The sequence below is a fragment of the Protopterus annectens genome, chromosome 6.part1 (assembly GCF_019279795.1).
Source record: "Protopterus annectens isolate FY-2018-M chromosome 6.part1, PAN1.0, whole genome shotgun sequence".
Taxonomy (NCBI): Eukaryota; Metazoa; Chordata; order Ceratodontiformes; family Protopteridae; genus Protopterus; species Protopterus annectens.
The window spans coordinates 556,363,710-556,381,098 of NC_056738.1; the positions used below are offsets into that span (position 1 = coordinate 556,363,710).

A 17,389-nucleotide genomic window follows, 5' to 3' on the forward strand; every position below is an offset into this window, starting at 1 on the left:
TATATATATATATATATATATATATATATATATATATATATATATATATATATATATATATATATATATATATATAGATATCTACACATATACACACACACACACACACACACACACACACACACACATATGCATGTATTTATTTAAGATTGGTTAACTGGTTCAGTAGATTTTTTTTTGTTTACCTGAAATTAAGAAGACCGTTCCCTCCACTACCATCATGATAACATTATTTAAGGTGGACAGTTATCACAGAGGGTTACGGTTATGAGCTGTTAAGTTGCATCCTGTACTCAAGGGTTTGATTTGTCAACACCCATTTGCTTAATGTGCATCTCAAACAGTGTTTTGGGGAAATTGGAAAAGTTTCTTTAATGGTTTCCTGGACCACATGTCTAGTAACTACCTATGAACCTACAGTGCAAAACAAAATGGGCAGCAGCAACATGATGCTATTTTATTCTGCATGCAGAGTAATACAGTTTTGCAGGCCACCTGCAAAGTGGAAGTTATAGTAAACATCCTTTAGAACTGAAAATCAGCTGCTAGTGTCCTTCCTGTCTCATACATCGGGGGTGTGGATAAAAAAAAAGATTTATTTTAAACCATCACAGAAATATGACAGCCTTTTAAGCCAACCTAATATGACTATCTTGCTGAAATGCATTTCCAGGTGTCAGCTTGCTAAATGTGAAAGGCTAATTCCCGCATTATTATATCTTACTGCAAGCACTGCAGCCAGAACTTGAAATGCCTTTATCTTACTGACTGTTGTAACAATTATCGTCTGTAATAGCTTTAAAGTTCTCAACCTCGTGGCACTGCAGATGACCAGGGTTAATGATTTTCTTGGTAATTACATAAAATATTGCTCCAATGAAAACATTATTGGAGAGCTTTTCATTAAAAGCTGACAATCTCTCCAGCATATCAGTGCAGTATCACCTGCAACATTTCTAAATTAAGTAATAAAAGGGCCATACAAGACTAAAAGTACCAGCACTAACAGTCTACTGAGAAATTACCAGTCACTGTGAAAGCTGCCAATTAATGCAAGTTGTGCAAGTCTGTTAGTGAGAACTGGTCAGAATACCTTTTATAATGAGTGTTCCAAAAACTAGTAACTAACAGATTCTGTACAGAATCTCACCAGACTACTAATGGAGAGCAAAAACACACTCATCACATCTGAAATATCAAAATATCCAATTATCTTTCTTCAAGGAGGACTCTAGCTGCAGATAATCATATGGGCTTCCACTTACGAGTGTCAGCAGTCAACTAACATAATGTTCCAGTTGCTAAACATGTTTAACATGAAATCACATCAGAGCACTGTGCAATACTGATATTGCTGAGCATACACTTTTTATTTCATTTACAGTAATTACTCCACATCGTGTATACTTTATCAGTCATGCTAGCCAGTTGGAGTATTAAAAAAAAAAATATATATATATATATATATATATATATATATATATATATATATATATATATATATATATATATATATATATATATATATGTATATATATATATATATATATATATATATATATATATATATATATATATATATACAGGTCTATTTTACATGATCGACTTTTCACAAAGTCAACTTTCATATGGCCGAGACCATATGATCGACTTTAATTGTACTGTAGAAGAAGAGAGAGAAACATTATTGGTTAACCAAATGTCACATGATTTTTAGGTACCTATTTTAAACATTTGTTTAACTGAAAATGTGTATCTGAAAATGTTCTTACTAATAAGAGGATGAAAAGTGCTTAATAAAATGAAACAAAGTGGACTGTCTACTTGTTTGCTTACTTTGGTGCTGTTTTTGTGCATAGTTGCAACAAGTAGCATAATTGCTTTTGGTGTAGAATGGTGTGGGTTTTATTCCCACTGCAGGTAAATCGATGCTGACACTCAAATGCAACATAATGGGGGTGCTGCATTCCTGAGTGTACCATCCTTGAGATGAGACACTAAACTAAAAAATCTTTTGCTTGAGTTGATGGTAGCTCAGGTGGATGTAAAAAATCCCATGGCACCTATCAAAAAGAATAGGGGCCCTTTATTTAACAAACATAAAACATTACTTACATATTTACAACATGTACATATTTACAGGTACATAATACACATTTCTATTTTTTACTGTGTATCATTTATATCACATCTTCATTGTTATTGTTCTATAATGACCCCCACTCCTTCATCCACAGCCTTTCTCTAACTTTTCACAATATATCTTCCAAAATCCATTTCACATTAAAAACATTTTCATTCAGTCTTTCATTCTAAATAACCCAATTACATAAAATAAATTCTTATCTATCCTTCTCACATCTTCTTTATTCTTGTTCTTATAGTATCCATACATAATTATATTCATATCTATATTGCTGACATCATTAATATTCTCACAATATTTTCTTCAGACGTTTTCCAGAGTTTTACCGCTCTTACATTTCAAAAAAGCACGCTATGTTGATTCTTCCTCCCACAAAATAAACACACTCTTTGAACTTTCTTTTCACATGGCAAATTCCCCTTTACTTGTAACTTAGTTATTACCAGTCTCCATAGAAAATCCTGACACACTCGAATCTTGATATACCACTTTTTCCTTACTTTAATGGTTTTTATCTCTTCTTCTTTTAAATTTTCGCAATGGATTTGCACACTATAATATTGGTTTGTTTATCTTTCTTTATATGTCATCAGTTTTTATTTTTCACATTAATATTTTCCTTTAATTTTGAATTTCTTTATTCACATATCAATGTTCTCTTTTTCTTATCCTCATCATCTCCCAGAACTTATGGTACTAACTTTTAATCATTCTCATTATTCATTTTTCCTTCTCTTCCTTTACCTGCTTTAATACTCTATAAACATTTAACAACGCAGAAAAAAAATATTGGATTTAGTAACCCCAATATTCACATATTCACTCATATAAAACAGACCTCTTTTCACTGGGTTTAATCTTGAGCCCCATATGAAAGAATACATCAATTGCACAATTTCCATTTCATATTTTTCTGGGATCTTATAAACATTTGACATATATGCTATTTTCCGTTAATACAGAATTCAATAAATAAATCTTTTTTCCTAAATGCTAATCTATACGTCCTCAATGGAAGGCATATTTCATCTTTTTTATCAAACCCTCCCATTGCATCATAGCTAAATCATTTTCCCAGGATTTTATCCCTAGCAAAGACACTTCATTAATTAAAAAATATATATGCCCAGATTCCACTATATCACCCAAACACTTACTTTTATCTTTATTCAAGTAATTCCGTTTTCCTTTAAACATCCATTCAGATAAACCAACACTTTCCTCATCCACATTTTGTTCTTGGCAACTACAACTGCATGGTCTGTGAATGTTAGAACTACTGGAATCACCACCTCCTTTTACATCACATATCACATAGCTTTTTTCACTTTTATAAGCTACTTCACTAGCTACTGCATTCATTTCCAATGTATACAGTGTTCCACTCATGGCACATCCTTGTCTTATACATCACTTCATGCATATTTTTTTATTCAGTACACATTGACTAACATTCTCACTGTAGAATTCTTTTACTTATTCTATATGTTTGTATAGCATCCAACAAAGCATATTGTCCTACTTTATCAAATGCCTTATTAATATCACCTCCCAATAGATTCACATCCTCCCTTTTACTTAAGATGCCATCCACAATTTCTCTCACAACCAATAGCAGTTCTTGAAGTCCCTTCCCTTTTATACCATATATGCTATCTTTTCTAATATCCCTCATCCTTCATTCCAGTCTTATCGGTATTATCCTCATAAAAATATAATCTGTAATTTACTGGTATTAGTCTCCAATTTAATTTTTTTTAATTCTTCTCCTTTTTCTTCCAAATAAATTTTAATATCACACTATATAACTCTCCATAAACAAACCGTACCTTCAACCATTCATTCAGTACATTTACAAAACACTGTCTTTGTCTTTGACAATCCATAAATTTCTTGCACATTCCATACCCTATACCATCTGGGCCTGATACCAAATCAACACTTAATTTCTTAAGTACATCATCCAATTCATCAACAGTAATTTCTTTTTCAAATTCTTTCTTGACCCTTTCTGATTTTTTTTACTTTCCATTCTCTCTTATTTTCTTTCTTTTTACTCTTATTTATATTTTCCACATGCTGTACAACAGCACTCATAATTTGTTCTTGTGTGACTTTTTGCCTCTCCTTTTACATTTTTAATTTCCATTGTTATACTAATATCCTCCTTCACTATTTTACCCAAATATGAAGCCGCGGTGGTGCAGCTGTAGTGTTGTCACCTCTCGGCTGGAGCGCCTTCTGTGTGGAGTCTGCATGTCCTCCCCAAGGCTGAGTGGTGTTCGAAAGATGTGCATAAATGGGCGTGCCTTCGTTAAAGGTTGGGCGTCGAGCTGGCATCTCGGCACCATAAAAATCTGCTGCCAATCATTAGCGGACTCTGGAGTTCCACTGTGGTGACCCCTAACTAGGAAAAGCCGAAAGAAGAAGAACAACTATTTTACCCAAATATGCAGATACCTCTTCCCTTCTCACTTGTAAATATCATCTCTGCCTAAAGAGTAATGTCTTCATTTTTTTTACTTCTTTTATATTATCATAATATTCTCTTGTATTATTCTCTAAATTCTCTAATACATCATTATATATTTTCCATACTTCATGCTCTCATCCCTTTTTTATCATCCTACCAATGAAAGAAAATCCATTCCAGCAATCAGACCAGTTTTTATAGAAGTACCTCATAGTTATATGATTCTTCTATGAATGCAATACTTCCCATTCCCCAATTCCTATTCCTATTTTAATATAGTCTTCTTCTTCCAACACCTCCATCCATATTGCAAAATGGTCTGAAAAACCTGGCACAACAGTATCACTGTCTACTACACAAAGCCTTCCTATAATACAGATTAATCAATGTCAGATCTAAGTGGCTTTCTTCTGTAAGTCCATTTATTTTTGTACCACACAGCTAATTTACTACATGTATCACTTCCTGTATTTTTTACATCTTTCGCTATCCTTTTACATTTTCCTCTTAAATCACAAAGTCCATTGCAATTATAATGTTCATGTTAATCACTGCATAATCTAATATTTGATGAACCAGACTATCTTTCCTTGCTAGTTATATATGTATATAATTATATAAACATGTTCTTTCCACCTCACATTCAGAAAAGTTAACCTTCTCCTCCTTACTAACATTACATATAGAAGTTTCATTGTTTTTTATATACAACACAGCCATTCCAGAAGAGCATTTACTTCAAAAGTTCCATACTATATTTCCACCCCAAGAATTTTCTGTTTGCAATCTTTTTTCATTTGTCAGGAATCTTGTATCCACTAAATGAACAACATTCATATTGTATTTAGTACACTATTCCAGTATCTCTGTCCTTATTATAGTGATATTAGTACTTTTCACATTTACTGAAAATAATATAAAATTGTTGCTTGCTCCTTGTTTTACATTTAGGGGAAATATTTTTAAATTTTCATTTTCTTATTTTTACTCTTTCTGCAATTATTCATTTTTGTTGGTTTTGATCCTCAGAACCAGACCTGTCACTTGCTATTACTTCAAAACAATTATTAATATCAAATTCCTTCTCCTGATTAATCTTCCTGCATGCACTCTTTCTCCTCATTTTCTCATCCATATTTCTTCTTCTTCTTCTTCTTCTACAGTTTCTTCTCCTCCTAGTATATCCTCTCCCCCAGTCTCTTCTTGTCCTTCTTCATATGCATTTCTAAACTGTCCCCTTCATTTTTCATTGTCTACTGTTTGCTCATGACAGTCCATTCAAAAGTGCCTCTTTTTTTCCACAACCTGAGTTCAGGCATACACTTTCTTGTTGTATGTCCTTTCTCCCCATACTGGTTATATTGTACATTGTTACAATCATTACATGAGAAAAGTCCCCACAAAAGAAACATAACTTAGGCTATATGCATATTTTAATGTCTTTCTATGACTAGTCACAAAACAACACTTGGCAAGTGTTTCACCATGGGCCAGATTCAATAAAGCCTACACTAAGTGTACACTGTTATGAGTGTACAGACAATACAGCCATAATGCACACCTTCTTTTTCCTAATTTTACTTTTCCTACTGATATTCTTCCAGCTTTAAATATTGACAGGGATTCATAAATGTTACCACAAAGTGTAGACTACATGTACACTTAGTGTAATCTTTCTGAGTGACTAGAAAGCACAAAAAATATGATAAGAATCTTATTGAATACATATCGTGTACACTTAGTGTAGTCTTTATTTAATCTGGCCCCATGTTGTTTCACATTTCAGAATAGCTTCCATCCTTCAACTTCCATTGCATAATTTTCTTTCATTTCTAACTTTCCCTGTATGGTTGACATGTTAGTATTATCTAAGGTATACGCTGATACCATTTATGCTCCTTTATAAGTGGAAACAAAGTCACTACCTCAGTGTTCCAATATCAGTCATAGCCGATCACTTCATATCTCAGTAAGTGGCTTGACAGAGCTTGTATTAGTTAATACAGACAGAGAACAATGAAGACAGGTAGGCTATATTAAACTGTAACTAAATAGTAATGCCAGCAACAGACAAATGTGCGCTGTGCACATCTGAATTTGAGTCATTAAGGAATTCTGCTGGTACATACATCATTGGTATGATCCAACTTTGCAAAACTGTGCTTATTAAGTGACTGCACTCAAAACATAGTTTGTACAGCAGTTTTACAGAAGTGCATGTTATGGTTATGAATACAATAACTTATAATATCTTTCTTTCTCTTCTTTGCAGACATAATGACATTTTTTAAAGTGTTTATGCAATTTTTACTACAACACATACTTCTATACAGGTTCATTAGTCATGCAAGTGATACAATACAGACACATTATTTCCATTTTTATCTCCATTTCACAAAATTATCTCCAAATTTATCAACTGTTTCACCATATGCTCCACAAGTACAAGACCTTATATCTCAGAGGTTGCACAGTACTTACTTCAACTCATTATACAATGTTGTGCTGTCTCTGTACATAGCCATAAATAAATGTATTTAGCAATGCCTCCAAGTATATACTGAATTAGTTGAGTTCCATGTTAAAAATATTTAACTTTTTTGTGTATGACATGGACACAAAGACATTTATAGGCAATGTGAAAGTACTTATTATTCTCCTTTGACTTTCTCTCTGTCCTTTTGTTGCTACACTTTTTCATCTTTTTATGAATGATTTTCTTACATAATGAAGTCAACTCAACATCCAGTTCTGTTCTGGAAGCATAAACAACTTTTTTCTCCCAATTTGTGGGTGCTGCAGAGTTGCAGTCTTCTGCTCTGGATTTTAGATTTCTTTCACTCGCAAGTATCAGTATATGTACAAGACATATTATGTAAATATCTTTCAATCCATCTTCTTTACTGGGCATTTAAAGTAGTTATCATCTTGATATGATCCTTATAATCAAGGCCTGAAAATTAAAAAAACCCTTCCACAGAGTCTCAGACAGAGTTTGAGCTAGTCTATCAGTTAGTGTCAGATGGAATTCTTACCCCCCCCCCCCCCCATTTAGGTAGTGAAATATGATTTCAATCATCTTATGCCCCAACCTTTCCCTGTACAGGAATCATTAGGTAAAATAACAAACAAATGTTAGTAAGCAGCCTCCTTATAGGAAAAACCTGCAACTGTATTTCTATAACATTGTTAATTATGGCATACATTATGTGAAATATCATCACAGCATCAAAGGTTAAGTTTAAGGTCATGAACTGCTATGAAGTGACATTCTCAGGGTTTGATTCCATCAGTCACCAACTTTACACCCTGTGAATGAGAAACTCATTTAAGCAGATAAATTCTCCTGGCTCACACTTAAAGAGGGGTGCTTGCACCCAGTGTCCTTTACTTACTTTAAAGGATTAAACGACCTAAGGGAAAAGAGCCATGATATACATATCCAGTTTTGTCTTTTTCTTACAGAAAGATAAAATATTACAAAATAAATGCTTTACTACAGACTGTTTAATGCAATCTACCAAAAGCAATATGCACTGTTCTAGAATAATTAAATAATTTGAGAGACACTGTTATTTTAGATGTCATCCCATCACGCAGTAAATATACAAAGACTGTTACGTGGAATGGAATTAGGGAACTGTACTTGATAGGATGAGTGCAAGCACCAGACCAGCATCAAACATTCAGCTGGCTGAAGCTCTCTATTCTCAGTCAGTATACAATGATAATGTACAGGTTAGCACTAATATAGCATTTTCCAAAAGTCAAAATGTTTGTAAAAGGAACTTACGAATTTCCTTTTGCTTCATGATTCCATAAATAAGCAGTTTTACTACAAAAAAATCTTTCTCTTTCAGTTTGTCCTTGCAAGGGTCTGCCCATTAAACAAGAAGCATGAAGGCATGTCTGCTTTCCTGCATGAAATTAGCTTGGAAGTGCACTTGTTTTTCTAACTGGGTACTTAACATGGTTCAGTGAACTCCTAAACATTATAAGTAGCCTGCCTAAAATTATCCGGTTCTAATGGGCAGTACGTCTAATATTGATTAGAGCACTGTTTGCTGCATCAGTGATCCGATTTGATGATGTGAGCAACATTTACTTCCATTTTTTTTCTCTATTTTTGTGCCATGATCTACTGCCCGTTTAGTGATGTCACCTATGTTTAAGGACACACTCTTATCAAAGCATACTATACAACCATTCTTACTGCAAAAAGATGTTTAGGTACTTCACATAGTAAATCTTTTTATATATCTTACATTTTTACCTGCTAGTTTTGTGGCTCCATTGCATACTAACTGTTTGGAATCTTAACATTATCTTACTGACTATGCATATATCAATGATAAAAATAAAGTTATGGTGATAAATGTATAAGTTGCGTACAATAAGAACTTAATTCATTCACAGACGTGTATTCACTTGTGTATATTCACATATATGTACATGCACATGGACAACCCTGCATACACCCACAAATTTATACTAAACTGGGGTTAGGCAATACATTTTACATGCCACCTGTTTATTCTGTACATGTTCTGCTTCTGGTCTGTATATTTTCAATATTGCAATTGTAACTTGATGCAAACAGTATTAACTATACTCCATGAATAATTGAAACTCTTTTGCTCGTTATGTTTATTAATTTTTGTTCTGGAACATGCTGTACTTTACAAGCATCACACAATTAGTTCTATGTATATTTTTGTTAGAAACATTGCAGCCAAAACAATACCAGCAATTATAGGCTAACAGTTAAGTATGCAGTTCAGTGATGAAATAACACATGATCAAGTAATTAAATAAGGTGTTTATTAAAGTACTGTGTTGTCACATAATTATGTAGTTTTGCCCTACACAAGCAGCGACTTTAGTTTGACTCATTTAGAAATCAAAAGCTAATACTTTTGTCTTGTCTACATGCCCTCTACACGTATCACAGAACTTTTCCCATTATCGGTTAATGCTCAATTTATGTTTCTTTCACAATCCTACTGTGAATGAATATTAAATCTTTCCAGGAAACAACTTATTTATTTATTTATTTATTGACATTTGTTAACCGGGTTTGTCCAGCTGGGCTTGTGGCCCATTTTCAGTGGAGACCCGAGAAGAAAAGCCCCAGTAATACATTTTAAAACAAGTACAATTTTAAACAATATTGATATGATAGCAGTTATAGCAAAACGATTCACATATGTTGGGATACATGCATAAAGTTAAAGTTGCATTAAAAAGAAGCTAAGTAACAATTTTACATTGATATAGTTCAATAGGTCAACAATGAACATTTTTTGTTTGTATAAAATTGTGCAAATGCATAGTAGACACATTGGAGAGAGAGGTGTAATGAGGTACTAAGTATGGTCCTTTTGAGGGTACATAAAGGGAAGGAAGACTAGGTAGGGTCATGGCAAGGGCAGGTTCTGGAATTGAGAAAATAAGCATTTAGTTCATTTTTAAAGTGTGAGGTGTGGGAGATTGAACGTAAGTCAAGGGGAAGTTTGTTCCAAGCATGGGCAAGGGAGTGTTTGTAGAGTAGTTTGCTACTGACCTTTTTGGGTGGTAGATATCAAGTAATTGTTGGTTGGAAGTACGGAGGGCCCGGGATTGGATGTAGATGGAGACTAAGGAAGATAGAGATGGACAGAAGGAGGGTTTATAAAGAATAGAGTGTAGCATATGAAATTGATAAGATAGCAGAAACTGCGGAAGTTCAAGCCATTGAAGAGAGTTTAAAGAAATGCAGTGGTGTGAGTTGTATGGGGAGTTAGTAATGATTCTGGCTATTTTATGGTAAGTCTGTTGCAGTTTGTTTAGAGTGGAGGCCTGAATATTGGTAAGAACTGGGGCGGCATATAAGAGGGAGGGGAGGAGGAGTGCCTTGTCCAGGGTAAGTCTAGATTCAGGGGTTAGGAATTTTTTGTTCCGATATAGCAGACCTAGTTTCTGGTTTGTTTTTTTTTATACATTGGAGTATGTGTAGGTTGAACTTGAGTTCATCATCGATAATGACCCCTAGGAGTTTGGTGTGGGTGTCAGGTTGGATATTTGCATTGTTAGAAGATGTAATAAAAAATGAGGTTTTGTGATGAGAAAGAGAATGGGGAAGGAAAAGTAGGAGTTTGGTCTTTTTGGGATTTAGGATCAATAGGTTGTGAGAGAGCCATTGTTCAGTGGATAGTAGGCCCTGTTGGGTCAGGGAGTGTAGTTCAGGAATGTTATTTGAGATGGATATAAGTGTGGAGTTGTTGAAATACTGAATAAGGGAGGATTCTTTGCATGAGGTGTAAAGATCATTGGTGAAGATGTTAAACAAAAGGGGTCCCAAGATGGAGCCTTGGGGAACACCAGTGGAGATGGGAAGGAAAGGTGAGGAGGATGAGAGCCATTTGACAGATTGTTCCCTGCCAGATAGGTAACTATTAAACCAGGCAAGTGCAGAGGGGATATGTGGAGATTTGCGAGTTTAGATAGCAGTAGAGGATGAGAGACAGTATCGAAGGCTTTGGAGAGATCTAGGAAGAGACAGGAAATGAGTGTACTGTTGTCTAGGGCCTCTGCAATGATATGAGTGAAGGAGAGGAGGGCAGTGTTGGTGATCTGGTGAGGACGAAATCCATGTTGGGTAGGGGTAAGTAAGTGGTGTGTGAGGAGGTGATTGAGAAGCTGTGAGTGAATACATTTTTCTAATATCTTGGAGAGGGGGGACAGAATGGCAATGGGTCGGTAGTTTGAGGGGTCAGTGGAGTTTCCACCTTTATGAAGAGGGATAGTGAAGAAAGACTTCCAAAGGGTGGGGACAGTTGATTCCAGAACAGATCGATTAATTAGTATAGATACAGGATAGGTAATTGAATCAGCAGCAAGTTTGAGCAATGTAGGAGATAGATTGTCAGTGGAAGGAGAGCAAGGTTTTAGCTTGAGTAGTAGAGATTTGATGTAAGTAACTTTACATGTACATGGATGCTGTCACTTTTGTAAAGCAATCTATTACTTTGACTGAAGATATATATATATATATATATATATATATATATATATATATATATATATATATATATATATTTTTTTTTTTTTTAAATGTTATTTGTTTTCACAATAACATTTGGAAGTAGCATAGAATGCTTGAAACACTGAATGTTTCTTGCAAGTAAATCCCATAATTTCTTTGTTCCTCAACCCCTGGCTTCAAGGATCATGTCACAAACCCAGTTTCTTGTAAAGGTCTACACTGTCCTGTTTGCTGCATTTGTTTAACATCTATACTGTTCCCAGTACCATTTGAATGATTTTCAGAGATTGCATGTATACTAGCCAAACAGAAATCTACCCTCCTTCCTTATCTTTTCTTGTTATCAACTGCCCAGCCATACATATAAACACAGACACAGCAAAACAAACTAATACAAGGCAGGTGGGCAGCTGAATGTAATTAATTAAGACATTGGTTACAGAAGTCAGTATTCCATTCTTTGAATATACCCTCTGCTACTTGATACTTGATAAATACCTGCTTTAGTAACTTCCACAATGACATCTATAAACTGTAGCTATCATTATTTTTAACATTAAAGTCATTTTTTTAACATAAATAAAAGAAACAATAGTCAAACTATTGATATATATATATATATATATATATATATATATATATATATATATATATATATATATATATATATATATATATATATATATATATCATATATAAACAGATGCATGTTGTGCATCTGTGGCAATGAGAATAAAGCTTGGCTTTAAAAATGAATGTACATTAGGGAAAATAAATACATTTTTAGTGAAATACAATATTTGAACATATCCTTGGACATTCAGATTACTTGTAATCAACTTTTTTCCTAGCACTTTACAGACTACAATGAATATTTTAAAATTCCCACAAAACTTTTGTAGTGAATGGAGTGAGATGATTATGCAAGGAAACTGCTAGAAAGATAAACTTGTTAAACTGATCCCTAGCACATGATTGATCTTAACAGCACTTAGGGGTGCTTAACAAATGCTTATTAAACTCCTTTAAGCACTGTAAAGCTTGGGCCTCATACTAGTGGCTAACAGAGGGCAGTGCCAATTGGGAAGGAACAGTGGCAAATAGTAAAACATCTTTTAAACTGTGTTAGAACTTCACTCTGCCACACTTACAATCTGAATCCACGGAAGACAAAAGTGTGTAATAGTTTTTAAAGCCATTACGTTCACACAAGAGTTCTTTATTTCTGTCTCCTCTCTATCTGGAAGCAATAAGTGCTTTACCAGCTTTCTACATGGTCCTACACTTTTCCCTGAGTTTTTGGTAGTGCACAGAGCAGATAAATCTTGATGTACATCAAAGAATTTTGACTGGGTCACAGATCATAAAGATTTATTTGTTTTCAAAACTGATGCCAAGATTCTGATATCAAGCTTTGTACTCCAGGTAAATTACCTATCATACATGTCTCTAAGGCATAATAAGCTGATTATGATCAGCTCCTATCAGATAACTTTACTTGTAATATCTTCTACATACACATTTATTGAAAGCTTACTTGTTAAGCACATCCCACTCAACTATGCTTCTTTGAAATCACAACAACAGAATATATTTTTTTCCTGAATTGCATTGACTTACCATTTAATTATAGTAAAACAAGGGTTACGCAGGTATTCACAGGAGTACTTTGCCACAAATGTTCAAAAATTCAGGTAGTAATTGTTATTTGTGGGGAGGAGTAACAAGCCATTATATTATATTGTCATCAGTGAAAGGCATTTGCTGAAAACTCATCCACCGAATTCAAACAAAACCATGACCATGGAATGGGAAATCATAAATTTACCCCTGGTCTGACCCCCATGGCCCTTATGGACAGAGGCCATCAATAAGAAAAGTATTATTCTAATACCCCCCACACACACACACAAATCGTTAACTACATACCTGATAATATCGCCTCCTCCAGATGATACTTGGGACCTAAATGGTCTGGGATGTACAGCTAAGCTTGTAAGGGCACTCAAAGTTGTTAGCCAAGAAACAACCTATGAGCCTGTGAACAACTGTTTGTTATTCACTAGTAGAAAACTATTCTGTATCAGAAACATCACGGTATCCATTAGGTTAAACATTTGTATTTACTGGGGTAACAGGAAAAAACATATTCATGTACATGTGTTTTCCCCTGGTGTTTATTTTCTTGATATAATAATGCAGTAACATAATAACTGACTCTGTTTAGGTTTCTCTGATAAACCACACTAATAAATTATGTAGTTATTCACCATATATGAAGTATAAACCTGTAATATTATTTATTTACTTTAATTAGGTTAGTATCACTAAGGTTATGGTAAATTTAGAGAAGGTGTTTTTTTTTGAACTTGGATACTACAAGTCCAATCCATTACACAGACTACAAAGTATTAAAATGTTCCACACAGAGAAAGGCCCTTATGCAGAAGGACTCATCTCCCATGCCTTCCTTACATAATAAAACCAAATCTAAGAGCACACAACCTCAGGATATGTTAGAATTTTAGCAGCTCTGTGCACATTCCAGACAACTGACTTGAAGGAATGAGATTTGCTGAAAAGCAGCTCTGTGAAAGGAATATTCACATTAGGCCTATGGGCCACTTTTTTGGAAGAGTCAAAATGGTATTTGTATAGAGAAGGGGATATTTGGCTGTGACACCTGGGAAATTCCCTTATCCTTTAAAGTAAGAGAAATTATTTTGTGCTTACTTTTTAAGCTGTGTTGTAATTTGATTATTTGTTTACAAAAATAAGGAAACTGATAATTAATGTGATGAGTGCACTGGATCATCCATAGCCACCTAATTTCATTTTAACATCTTATCCACCAGGATGGCTCCTCCAAAGTCCACAAAATGCTTCACTGCAATATCAGTAACTGTACATGAATTTAGGAGCATGGTGTGGGACTGAATCCACAACCTTCTGAACTTTCTGCCATTAAATGCATGCATGCTTTTTACTGAGCCACTGTTTTTATTATCTAAAGTCATTCATCTTTCACCCATCTGTCAGTTGTTCAGCATGTTTCAATTTAACTGAACCCATGATGTAAAAGGAGGAGCTCACACTTGCTCAGCATGCTTCAATTTAACTGAACCAATTATGTAAGAGGAAGAGCTTAGACAGTGAACCAGGTGATACAGGATCAAGTAGTATGCAAGGACACTTGAATGAACTGTTAGTGACCACTCCATACAGACTTACCCATCATTGGGAGGCACTGTGGCTTTTAACTTGTGCCACCTCAGATGAGTCCCGACTGACTTCAATATAGCCAGAGGCCAGGCTTGAGGTTTATGTCACAGACAGTAGAGCTACACCTGTATGACAGTTCCACATGATGTGTGGGTCATGGAGACCTGGAAGCATACCCCTGCAGCAGCTCAATTCTGCACACCTACTCATCTGCCTTCCAGGGCACTGAATGGGGTCATGAGGGGTTCAGCACATAACAAAAAAAAAAAAATCAAGATTCCTTTCAAAATCTCTGAAAGGTTTATTGAGCTCTTTGAGAACAGATGCACTGATATAGACTATATAAAATGACTGGGGTCAAACAATTCCTGTTTGACCTCTTGTGGTGATTTCCTGAATTTGGAATGTTTGATTCTTCAAATTTCAATAATTATTTTGCGTTTACAATGCTCAGGATGGAGCTTGCTTTGTTTCAGACTTACAAATCTACTTAATCTGTCATTTAAACCCTTAACTGTTGTTACCCTTAAGTGGAATATCGATGAAAACACATTTTGGATCAAACTTCTGAAGTTTTAAATGGCTTTAACCACTTTTGTATGACTTAGAGATTGCTATTTTTTCCAAACACTTTTATTGAATTATCACTTGTGGCACAGGCAAATTTACATTCATGTAAAAGTAATCACACTATATTAACATAACAAACATTGCACTGCACATATACTGATATATATCATATAACCTAAGCAATACTACATAAATTATTCAATTCCTGTTTTTTTAAACAAGAAACATCTTCATTAAACCATCACTTGCTTCATAGGCCATTATACATTTATATAAACAAAAACAAACTACATCAATATTAGAGAGTAGTATTTTGATAATTTGTTTCCAGTTAAAAATTATATGTGACCAACAGGTCATCACTAAAATAAAAAATAAAAAATAAATAAATAAAAACAAAAACAAAAAAAACACTCCAAACGTTCAAGATCTCAAGATATAAGACAGATAAATAATTTCAAAGTTACAGTCCACTGTCCCTGTTAAATAATCACCAATTACATTTAAAGGTATTCCCTACAATTAACATTAGATTTTAAGATGTTTTTATATATAAAAATTGTTCTTTTAAATTAGTGTTTACCTAGGATTTGTCAAAATATGTAAGCCAGGTATGATTTGTAATAAGGACATTTTAATGGTCCTTGCCACAAGGGATATATCAAGCTACAGATATGCTGAAAACAAACAATAACAATGAGACAGAAATTTATACTTCTAGAAATGGCCCTTGTTGTTAATTCTTCAGCAATATGAGTAACCTCTACATTCAAAATCACTCGGAACGTCCTTCAAAAATTATTTAAAATTGATAATTTACTTCTGTCTTTAAAGATGCTTCTGATCTTGTTTCATAACTAATTTTAAGAATGCATAACTGAAATAAAATTACAATAAATAACAATGAGTTATTGGAAAAGTGTGATCAAAACCCATTTTTTCAACCATATGCACTTTAAGCATTGACTTGAAAAATGCATTTGTAAAGCTCAGTACTTTTTTTTGCCAGTGGATAAAATGGAGAGGAGAAATATTTCATATTGGTTTTTGAACCATAAAGAAACCAAAAACAGTGAAATACTAATAATATTATAATGTAGTTGACCCACAGCTATCAATTCTTCTGCACTGTGGTAATCACCCACTCAGAATTTATCAGTCACTCAGAACACAAGGAACAACCACCAAAGTTGCCCTACAGTGTATGTTTCAACTGTTTAAACTGCTGTCTAAAAGAACTACATTTACCTTAACTAGTTTACAATATATTTGTCAGTGGCGTGCACACTGTCGTGGACCTGTTAGCTCACCCTTCCCCCTATTCCATTGTCTAATCAGACAATCTTCTTTAACTCACTTTTTTCTAAAACTGGTCAGAACTCCATATATTGATCTGTGCATTTAAGCTAACTGTGAGGTGACCTGGCTAATTGTCTTTGAAATGGCCCATCTGCCCTCACTACACTCAAGCTCACTAAGTTCCCTTACCCTACCCCTATTCTCACCATTTCCTACATCAATTACTTTTATAGCTAACCATCTGTTGCCCCACCCCCTCTGCACTCTGATTTCTCTTAAACCTCAGCCAATAATATCCTACCCTTCCTACCTAAACCCATCCCACCATTTTACACACTTTACCTACTACCACCCACCCACACTCACTTCTCCCACCCCTTCCCCTGCACTAATCCTAGTCAATCTCCCTCACTCATTCATACATCGCCTCCCATCCTACTCCTCACCCAACATGTTCCACCCTATTGTCTCATCTTTTCCTATCCTACTCTTATCACATCTCACCTCTTATCACACTCAAATAAACCTGCATCCCAATACCCCTACCTCTTCCTACACTATAAGCACCAACTGCCACTACTCCTCTCCTTTATCACCCACTATCTGCTCCTGCACTGAATACACTCTCCCCAAAATCAGATTCTCTCCAAAGATC

General features: G+C 34.5%; 1 protein-coding gene across 4 annotated transcripts in view; it reads right to left on the reverse strand.

Moving 5' to 3' along the window:
* The window catches only part of LOC122805673 (neurexin-2-beta-like), a 1,444,051-nt gene that overhangs the window by 1,364,140 nt on the left and 62,522 nt on the right, over positions 1-17,389 (reverse strand). The gene's annotated exons all lie outside the window — the stretch shown is intronic.